The 12,500-nt window shown below is 47.2% G+C and overlaps 1 protein-coding gene across 2 annotated transcripts in view; it reads left to right on the top strand.

The window, feature by feature from the left end:
- cadm2a (cell adhesion molecule 2a) overlaps positions 1 to 12,500 on the top strand; it is a 783,895-nt gene that overhangs the window by 622,748 nt on the left and 148,647 nt on the right. The window lies entirely within an intron of this gene.

Raw genomic sequence — 12,500 nt, 5'->3', positions numbered from 1 at the left:
GGACTGGGACCAGACACACTGGGGCCAGGGACGGACTGGGACCAGACACACTGGAGCAAGGGACGGACTGGAACCAGACACACTGGAGCCAGGGACGGACTGGGACCAGACACACTGGGGCCAGGGACGGACTGGGACCAGACACACTGGGGCCAGGGACGGACTGGGACCAGACACACTGGAGCAAGGGACGGACTGGAAACAGACACACTGGAGCCAGGGACGGACTGGAACCAGACACACTGGAGCCAGGGACGGACTGGAACCAGACACACTGGAGCGAGGGACGGACTGGGACCAGACACACTGGAGCCAGGGGCGGACTGGGACCAGACACACTGGGGCCAGGGACGGACTGGGACCAGACACACTGGAGCCAGGGACGGACTGGGACCAGACACACTGTGGCCAGGGACGGACTGGGACCAGACACACTGGAGCCAGGGACGGACTGGGACCAGACACACTGGAGCAAGGGACGGACTGGGACCAGACACACTGGAGCAAGGGACGGACTGGGACCAGACACACTGGGGCCAGGGGCGGACTGGGACCAGACACACTGGAGCCAGGGGCGGACTGGGACCAGACACACTGGGGCCAGGGACGGACTGGGACCAGACACACTGGAGCCAGGGACGGACTGGGACCAGACACACTGTGGCCAGGGACGGACTGGGACCAGACACACTGGAGCCAGGGACGGACTGGGACCAGACACACTGGAGCAAGGGACGGACTGGGACCAGACACACTGGAGCAAGGGACGGACTGGGACCAGACACACTGGGGCCAGGGGCGGACTGGGACCAGACACACTGGGGCCAGGGACGGACTGGGACCAGACACACTGGGGCCAGGGACGGACTGGGACCAGACACACTGGGGCCAGGGACGGACTGGGAACAGACACACTGGGGCCAGGGACGGACTGGGACCAGACACACTGGAGCCAGGGACGGACTGGGACCAGACACACTGGGGCCTGTGACGGACTGGGACCAGACACACTGGGGCCAGGGACGGACTGGGACCAGACACACTGGGGCCAGACACACTGGGGCCAGGGACGGAATGGGACCAGACACACTGGGGCCAGGGGCGGACTGGAACACTGGGGCCAGGGGGCGGACTGGGACACTGGGGCCAGGGGCGGACTGGGACACTGGGGCCAGGGGCGGACTGGGACACTGGGGCCAGGGGCGGACTGGGACACTGGGGCCAGGCATTTGTCTGAAATGTCAGATGGCCATTCCGCCCCTGACTGGAGGACACCTAACCACACACGCACGCACACACACATACAAAAACACACACACATACAAAAACACACACACACACACATACAAAAACACACACACACACACACAACAACAACACACACACACACATACAAAAACACACACACACGCACACACACACACATACAAATACACACACACATACAAAAACACACACACACACACATACAAAAACACACACACACACACACAACAACAACACACACACACACATACAAATACACACACACATACAAACACACACACACATACAAACACACGTAAGAATCAATACCCTACAAAAATATTGCTTCATATCCTGATGCAGCATTCGTTATAGACTGATGATGATGATGAAGACAAATAAACCCACATGGGGGCGTATCGCTCCTATGCTGGTCCTCAAGACATATAACAAACCCACATGGGGGCGTATCGCTCCTATGCTGGTCCTCAAGACAATAACAAACCCACATGGGGGAGTATCGCTCCTATGCTGGTCCTCAAGACAATAACAAACCCACATGGGGGAGTATCGCTCCTATGCTGGTCCTTAAGACAATAACAAACCCACATGGGGCGTATCGCTCCTATGCTGGTCCTCAAGACAATAACAAACCCACATGGGGGAGTATCGCTCCTATGCAGGTCCTCAAGACATATAACAAACCCACATGGGGGCGTATCGCTCCTATGCTGGTCCTCAAGACAATAACAAACCCACATGGGGGCGTATCGCTCCTATGCAGGTCCTCAAGACATATAACAAACCCACATGGGGCGTATCGCTCCTATGCTGGTCCTCAAGACTAATAACAAACCCACATGGGGCGTATCGCTCCTATGCTGGTCCTCAAGACTAATAACAAACCCACATGGGGGCGTATCGCTCCTATGCTGGTCCTCAAGACATATAACAAACCCACATGGGGGAGTATCGCTCCTATGCAGGTCCTCAAGACAATAACAAACCCACATGGGGGAGTATCGCTCCTATGCTGGTCCTCAAGACAATAACAAACCCACATGGGGGAGTATCGCTCCTATGCAGGTCCTCAAGACTAATAACAAACCCACATGGGGCTTATCGCTCCTATGCTGGTCCTCAAGACAATAACAAACCCACATGGGGGAGTATCGCTCCTATGCTGGTCCTTAAGACAATAACAAACCCACATGGGGGCGTATCGCTCCTATGCTGGTCCTCAAGACAATAACAAACCCACATGGGGGAGTATCGCTCCTATGCTGGTCCTCAAGACAATAACAAACCCACATGGGGGCGTATCGCTCCTATGCTGGTCCTCAAGACAATAACAAACCCACATGGGGGCGTATCGCTCCTATGCTGGTCCTCAAGACTAATAACAAACCCACATGGGGCGTATCGCTCCTATGCTGGTCCTCAAGACTAATAACAAACCCACATGGGGAGTATCGCTCCTATGCTGGTCCTCAAGACAATAACAAACCCACATGGAGGAGTATCGCTCCTATGCTGGTCCTCAAGACTAATAACAAACCCACATGTGGCGTATCGCTCCTATGCTGGTCCTCAAGACTAATAACAAACCCACATGGGGAGTATCGCTCCTATGCTGGTCCTCAAGACAATAACAAACCCACATGGGGAGTATCGCTCCTATGCTGGTCCTCAAGACAATAACAAACCCACATGGGGGAGTATCGCTCCTATGCTGGTCCTCAAGACAAATAGCATAAGTGACAAAGTAGATATTTATAGTAATGCGTATTGAATGATGTAGGCCTACATTTACACATGATTTATTTGATATAATATATAATATAATTTACTAGCAGTGTGTTTGTAAAACAAGGATTTTTGAATTCATAATATTCATTTTCATGGTGATGATGACTGCACTTTCCCTCTACAACACAATAGCACAATGAATTGTAAAAGCCACAATTCAAAAGAAGTAGGCACCTCACACTGTGAGCTAATTGTCCAGACCCATTGTTCCACGTTATGTCGTTCATTTGACTCTCGTAAACAGACTTCTGTTAAGGATTCTTTAGTGAGAAATTGTTGGGATCACGTCCAACTGCGTTAACGATTTCAATTGGCTGATACGGATTTTGTTACCGGATGTAATGTTCCGCTCAGCTGGTCGGCGTCGGCGTCGTGGCTAATTGTGCCAGGTTGGCCTTTGGGAAAAAAACATTTTATTTTTAAAAAGCTAGCAGCTAGCCAAGCAAAATTTCCTGAATATATCCCCAATGTGTCCCGAAGACATAATATATAATAATATAACATGCTATTCAGCAGACGCCAAAGCAACGCCACTATCCTGTCGTCGCAAGAGCCATGCTCGACCAACGGAGTTACAGAGGACATCTAATTAGCATCTCATTCAGACAACACCATTGAAATTATGAAGAATAACACAGTCAGCCCACTCACAAACCTTTACAATACTCAGACTCAGACATCTAGTCAACCGATGATCCTATTCAGCTCAAGGTCCATTTTAACGTTGTCATGTTATGTAACGAAGCCACATTGACGGTTATTACAAACAACAAAAACACAGCTTTCCGTAGAACTTTACTTTTCATTTATACAGTTGGTTCAATGTTGGTTCAATGTTGGTTCAATGTTGCTGAAGTTTTCCATTTTGTTGTCAGAGTTTGGATTAAACACACGTTGGTGTTATAATTATAAAATCGTCGGATAAAATGTACAACACAAGTACACACACACACTTCCATGAACACACACACACACACACACACACACAGCTCTTTCTCAATCAATTAAACATACACACACACACACACACACACTTCCATGAACACACACACAGCCCTTTCTCAATCAATTAAACATACACACACACACACACACACACACACACACACACACACACACACAAATATAGTACACATGCATTGCACACACATAGACACACACACACACACACACACACATATAGTACACATGTGTTGCAAACACATAGACACACACACACCTCTTTCTCAAACCCACACACTTCTCAATCGAACAAACCTAACGCATACACACACACAGTCTCATACACACACAGTCTCATACACACACAGTCTCATACACACACAGTCTCATACACACACAGTCTCATACACTCACAGTCTCATACACTCACACAGTCTCATACACTCACTCAGTCTCCTCATACACACACAGTCTCATACACTCACAGTCTCATACACACACAGTCTCATACACTCACAGTCTCATACACACACAGTCTCATACACACACAGTCTCATACACTCACAGTCTCATACACTCACACAGTCTCATACACTCACTCAGTCTCCTCATACACACACAGTCTCATACACTCACAGTCTCATACACACACAGTCTCATACACTCACAGTCTCATACACACACAGTCTCATACACTCACAGTCTCATACACTCACAGTCTCATACACTCACAGTCTCATACACACACAGTCTCATACACTCACAGTCTCATACACTCACAGTCTCATACACACACAGTCTCATACACACACAGTCTCATACACACACAGTCTCATACACTCACAGTCTCATACACTCACAGTCTCATACACTCACAGTCTCATACACACACAGTCTCACACACACACAGTCTCATACACTCACAGTCTCATACACTCAGTCTCATACACACACAGTCTCATACACTCACACAGTATCATACACTCACAGTCTCATACACTCACAGTCTCATACAGTCACAGTCTCATACACACACAGTCTCATACACTCACAGTCTCATACACTCACAGTCTCATACACACACAGTCTCACACACACACAGTCTCACACACACACAGTCTCATACACTCACAGTCTCATACACTCACAGTCTCATACACACACAGTCTCATACACTCACAGTCTCATACACTCACAGTCTCATACACACACAGTCTCACACACACACAGTCTCATACACTCACAGTCTCATACACTCACAGTCTCATACACACACAGTCTCATACACACACAGTCTTATACACTCACACAGTCTCATACACACACAGTCTCATACACTCACACAGTATCATACACTCACAGTCTCATACACTCACAGTCTCATACACTCACAGTCTCATACACACACAGTCTCATACACTCACCGTCTCATACACTCACAGTCTCATACACACACAGTCTCACACACACACAGTCTCATACACTCACAGTCTCATACACTCAGTCTCATACACTCACAGTCTCATACACACACAGTCTCATACACTCACAGTCTCATACACTCACAGTCTCATACACACACAGTCTCACACACACACAGTCTCATACACTCACAGTCTCATACACTCACAGTCTCATACACACACAGTCTCATACACACACAGTCTTATACACTCACACAGTCTCATACACTCACACAGTCTCATATACTCACAGTCTCATACACACACAGTCTCATACACACACAGTCTCATACACTCACCAGAGGCGGGATGAGTGAGCAGGATGTTAAAGTCTTGTAATTACCCTACCAGGAGGAGGCAGAAAACACAAGGCCTGAATCCTATCAATACCATTGATCAGTAGACCTGTCAATCACTCAGCCTCACAACCTTGGAACACGCACACATCACACATACACATAGACACTGCATGGACACACACACACAGTGTCTTCAGGAAAGTACTCAGACCCCTTGACTTTTTCCACATTTTGTTACGTTACATCCTCATTCTAAAATTAATTCAATATGTCTTTTTTTCTCAGCAATCTACACACAATACCACATAATGACGACGTAAAAACACATAATGACATCCCAATACCACATAATGACATCACAATACCACATAATGACGACGTAAAAACACATAATGACATCACAATACCACATAATGACATCACAATACCACATAATGACAAAGTAAACAAAGGTTTTTAGACATTTTTACAGATGAATAAAATAAAAAAAGAGTCAATTCCTTATTTACAGAAGTATTTAGACCCTTTGCTATGAGACTCTAAATTAAGCTCTTGTGAATCCTGTTTCCATTGATCATCCTTGAGATGTTTTTACAACTTGGAGTCCACCTGTGGTAAATTCTATTGATTGAACATGATTTGGAAAGGCACACACCTGTCTATATAAAGTCCCACAGTTGACAGTGCATGTCAGAGCAAAAACCAAGCCATGAGGTCTAAGTAATTGTCTGTAGAGCTTAGAGACAGGATTGTGTCGAGGTATTGAAGGTCCCCAAGAACACAGTGGACTCCTTTCTTAAATGGAAGAAGTTTGGAACAACCAAGACTCTTCCTAGAGCTGGCCGCCAGGCAAAACTGAGCAATCGAGGAAGAAGGGCCTTGGTCAGGAAGGTGGCCAAGAACCCGATGGTCACTCTGACAGAGCTCCAGAGTTCCTCTGTGGAGATGGAAGAACCTTCCAGAAGGACAACCATCTCTGCAGCAGTCCACCAATCAGGCCTTTATGGTAGAATGGCCAGACGGAAGCCTCTCCTCAGTAAAGGGCACATGACAGCCCGCTTGGAGTTTGCCAAATGACACCTAAAGACTCTCAGACCATGAGAAACAAGATTCTCTGGTCTGATGAAACCAAGATTGAACTCTTTGGCCTGAATGCCAAGCGTCACATCTGGAGGAAACCTGGCACCATCGGCAAGACAGAACAGCTGCCTCCGGTAAGACAAAGGGTGGCGGTCTGTGTCTCTTTATTAACAACAGCTGGTGCGCGATCTCTAATATTAAGGAAGTCTCAAGGTTTTGCATCGCCTGAGTTAGAGTACCTCATGATAAGCTGTAGACCACACTATCTACCAAGAGAGTTTCCTCTCTATTTGTCTTAGATGTCTATTTACCACCACAAACCGATGCTGGCACTAAGACCAGACTCAATGAACTGTATAGGGTCATAAGCAAATAAGAAATGCTCACCCGGAAGCGGCGCTCCTAGTGGCCGGGGACTTTAATGCAGGAAAACTTAAATCCCGTTTTGCCTCATTTCAACCAGAAGAAAAACAACTCTAGACCACCATTATTCCCTCGGAGAGGGAGAGGCACAGAGAGGCGTACAAAGCTATCTGTGTTCTGAAAGGCCACCACCACCAAGCAAGTGGTACCATGAAGACCAAGTAGCTCTCCAAACAGGTCAGGGACAAAGTTGTGGAGAAGTACAGATCAGGGTTGGGTTATAAAAAAATATCACAACTTTGAACATCCCACGGAGCGCCATTAAATCCATTATTAAAAATGGAAAGAATATGGCACCACAACGCTCTCCATTCGGCAAAGAGAGGCATCGTGACCACAGGGACCGTACTTACATAACTCAACCAGAAGCCATGGATTACAGGCAACATCCGCACTGAGCTAAAGGATAGAGCTACTGCTTTCAAGGAGTGGGACTCTAACCTGGAGGCTTATAAGAAATCCCAATCAAACAGTCAAAACATCAATACAGGACTAAGATTGAATCTTGCAAACTATTACGGATTACAAAGAGAAACCGGCTGTCCAGTGACGCCGAGGCGACCAGACGAGCTAAATGCCTTCAATGCTAGCTTCAAGACAAGCAACACTGAACCATGCATGAATGCACCAGCTATTCCGGACGACTGTGTGATCACAGCTGCAACATTGAGAGCATCCTGACTGGTTGCATCACTGCCTGTTGTGGCAACTGCTTGGAATCTGACTGCAAGGCACTACAGAGGGTAGTGGGTACGGCCCTGTACATCACTGGGGCCAAGCTTCCTGCGATCCAGGACCTCTATACCAGGCGGTGTCAGATGAAGGCCTTAAAAATTGTCAGAGACTCCAGCCACCCTAGTCACAGACTGTTCTCTCTGCTACCGCACGGCAAGCGGTACCGGAGCACCAAGTCTAGGTCCAAGAGGCTTCTAAACAGCCATAAGACTGATGAGCAACTAATCAAATGGCCACCCAGACTATTTTCATTGACCCCCCCCCCTCCCATTTGGTTTTACACTGCTGCTACTTGCTGTTTATTATCTATGAATAGGTACTTTACCCCTACCTACATATACTCAATGACCTCGACTAACCTGTACCCCCGCACATTGACTCAGTACTGGTACCCCCTGTATATAGCCCCCACATTGACTCTGTACCGTAACACCCTGTATATAGCCTCCACATTGACTCTGTACCGGTACCCCCTGTATATAGCCCCCACATTGACTCTGTACCGGTACCCCATGTATATAGCCTCCACATTGACTCTGTGCCGGTACCCCCTGTATATAGCCTCCACATTGACTCTGTACTGGTACCCCCTGTATATAGCCTCCACATTGACTCTGTGCCGGTACCCCCTGTATATAGCATCCACATTGACTCTGTACCGTAACACCCTGTATATAGCCTCTACATTGACTCTGTACCAGTATCCCCTGTATATAGCCTCCACATTGACTCTGTACCGGTACCCCCTTGTATATAGCCTCCACATTGACTCTGTACCGTAACACCCTGTATATAGTCTCCACATTGACCCTGTACCGTAACACCCTGTATATAGCCTCCACATTGACTCTGTACCGTACCCCCTGTATATAGCCTCCACATTGACTCTGTACTGGTACCCCCTGTATATAGTCTCCACATTGACTCTGTACCGGTACCCCCTGTAAATAGCCTCCACATGTACTCTGTAGCAGTACCCCCTGTATATAGCCTCCACATTGACCCTGTACCGTAATACCCTGTATATAGCCTCCACATTGACTCTGTACCGTAATACCCTGTATATAGCCTCCACATTGACTCTGTACCGAAACACCCTGTATATAGCCTCCACATTGATTCTGTACCGTAATACACTGTATATAGCCTCCACATTGACTCTGTACCGTAATACCCTGTATATAGCCTCCACATTGACTCGTTACAGTAACACCATGTATATAGCCTCCACATTGACTCTGTGCCGGTACCCCCTGTATAGAGCCTCCACATTGACTCTGTACTGGTACCCCATGTATATAGCCTCCACATTGACTCTGTACCGGTACCCCCTGTATATAGCCTCCACATTGACTCTGTGCCGGTACCCCCTGTATATAGCTTCCACATTGACTCTGTACCGTAACACCCTGCATATAGCCACCACATTGACTCTGTACTGATACCCCTGTATATAGCCTCCACATTGACTCTGTACCGTAACACCCTGTATATAGCCTCTACATTGACTCTGTACCAGTATCCCCTGTATATAGCCTCCACATTGACTCTGTACCGGTACCCCCTGTATATAGCTTCCACATTGACTCTGTACCGTAACACCCTGTATATAGCCTCCGCATTGACTCTGTACCGTAACACCCTGTATATAGCCTCCACATTGACTATGTACCGGTACCCCGTGTATATAGCCTCCACATTGACTCTGTACCGGTACCCCCTGTATATAGCCTCCACATTTACTCTGTGCCGGTACCCCCGTGTATATAGCCTCCACATTGACCCTGTACCGTAACACCCTGTATATAGCCTCCGCATTGACTCTGTACCGTAATACCCTGTATATAGCCTCCACATTTACTCTGTACCGTAACACCCTGTATATAGTCTCCACATTGACCCTGTACCGTAACACCCTGTATATAGCCTCCACATTGACTCTGTACCGGTACCCCCTGTATATAGCCTCCACATTGACTCTGTACCGTAACACCCTGTATATAGCCTCGTTATTGACTCTGTACCAGTATCCCCTGTATATAGCCTCCACATTGACTCTGTACCGGTACCCCCTGTATATAGCTTCCACATTGACTCTGTACCGTAACACCCTGTATATAGCCTCCACATCGACTCTGTACCGTAACACCCTGTATATAGCCTACACATTGACTCTGTACCGGTACCCCTGTATATAGCCTCCACATTGACTCTGTACCGTAATACCCTGTATATAGCCTCCACATTGACTCTGTACTGGTACACCCTGTATATAGCCTCCACATTGACTCTGTACCATAACACCCTGTATATAGCCTCCACATTGACTCTGTACCGTAACACCCTGTATATAGCCTCCACATTGACTCTGTACCGTAACACCCTGTATATAGCCTCCACATTGACTCTGTACAGTAATACCCTGTATATAGCCTCCACATTGACTCTGTACAGTAATACCCTGTATATAGCCTCCACATTGACTCTGTACCGTAATACCCTGTATATAGCCTCCACACTGACTCTGTACCGGTACCCCCTGTATATAGCCTCCACATTGACTCTGTACCGTAACACCCTGTATATAGCCTCCACATTGACTCTGTACCGTAACACCCTGTATATAGCCTCCACATTGACTCTACTGTAATACCCTGTATATAGCCTCCACATTGACTCTGTACCGTAATACCCTGTATACAGCCTCGTTATTGACTCTGTACCGTAACACCCTGTATATAGACTCGTTATTGACTCTGTACCGTAACACCCTGTATATAGCCTCCACATTGACTCTGTAGTGTAACACCCTGTATATAGCCTCCACATTGACTCTGTACCGTAACACCCTGTATATAGCCTCCACATTGACTCTGTACCGTAACACCCTGTATATAGCCTCCACATTGACTCTGTACCGTAACACCCAGTATATAGCCTCCACATTGACTCTGTACAGTAATACCCTGTATATAGCCTCCACATTGACTCTGCACCGTAACACCCTGTATATAGCCTCCACATTGACTCTGTACCGTAACACCCTGTATATAGCCTCCACATTGACTCTGTACCGTAACACCCTGTATATAGCCTCGTTATTGACTCTGTACCGTAACACCCTGTATATAGCCTCCACATTGACTCTACTGTAATACCCTGTATATAGCCTCCACATTGACTCTGTACCGTAATACCCTGTATACAGCCTCGTTATTGACTCTGTACCGTAACACCCTGTATATAGCCTCGTTATTGACTCTGTACCGTAACACCCTGTATATAGCCTCCACATTGACTATGTACCGTAACACCCTGTATATAGCCTCGTTATTGACTCTGTACCGTAACACCCTGTATATAGCCTCGTTATTGACTCTGTACCGTAACACCCTGTATATAGCCTCGTTATTGACTCTGTACCGTAACACCCTGTATATAGCCTCCACATTGACTCTGTAGTGTAACACCCTGTATATAGCCTCCACATTGACTCTGTACCGTAACACCCTGTATATAGCCTCGTTATTGACTGTGTACCGTAACACCCTGTATATAGCCTCCACATTGACTCTGTACCGTAACACCCTGTATATAGCCTCCACATTGACTCTGTACCGTAACACCCTGTATATAGCCTCCACATTGACTCTACTGTAATACCCTGTATATAGCTTCCACATTGACTCTGTACCGTAACACCCTGTATATAGCCTCCGCATTGACTCTGTACCGTAACACCCTGTATATAGCCTCCACATTGACTATGTACCGGTACCCCGTGTATATAGCCTCCACATTGACTATGTACCGGTACCCCCTGTATATAGTCTCCACATTGACTCTGTACCGGTACCCCCTGTATATAGCCTCCACATTTACTCTGTACCGTAACACCCTGTATATAGTCTCCACATTGACCCTGTACCGTAACACCCTGTATATAGCCTCCACATTGACTCTGTACCGTAACACCCTGTATATAGTCTCCACATTGACCCTGTACCGTAACACCCTGTATATAGCCTCCACATTGACTCTGTACCGGTACCCCCTGTATATAGCCTCCACATTGACTCTGTACCGTAACACCCTGTATATAGCCTCGTTATTGACTCTGTACCAGTATCCCCTGTATATAGCCTCCACATTGACTCTGTACCGGTACCCCCTGTATATAGCTTCCACATTGACTCTGTACCGTAACACCCTGTATATAGCCTCCACATCGACTCTGTACCGTAACACCCTGTATATAGCCTACACATTGACTCTGTACCGGTACCCCCTGTATATAGCCTCCACATTGACTCTGTACCGTAATACCCTGTATATAGCCTCCACATTGACTCTGTACTGGTACACCCTGTATATAGCCTCCACATTGACTCTGTACCGTAACACCCTGTATATAGCCTCCACATTGACTCTGTACCGTAACACCCTGTATATAGCCTCCACATTGACTCTGTACCGTAACACCCTGTATATAGCCTCCACATTG

This window comes from Oncorhynchus nerka, linkage group LG19 (genome assembly GCF_034236695.1).
Source record: "Oncorhynchus nerka isolate Pitt River linkage group LG19, Oner_Uvic_2.0, whole genome shotgun sequence".
Taxonomy (NCBI): Eukaryota; Metazoa; Chordata; class Actinopteri; order Salmoniformes; family Salmonidae; genus Oncorhynchus; species Oncorhynchus nerka.
The sequence above is the reverse complement of the archived record's forward strand: the minus strand, read 5'-3'. Positions and strand labels throughout refer to the sequence as shown.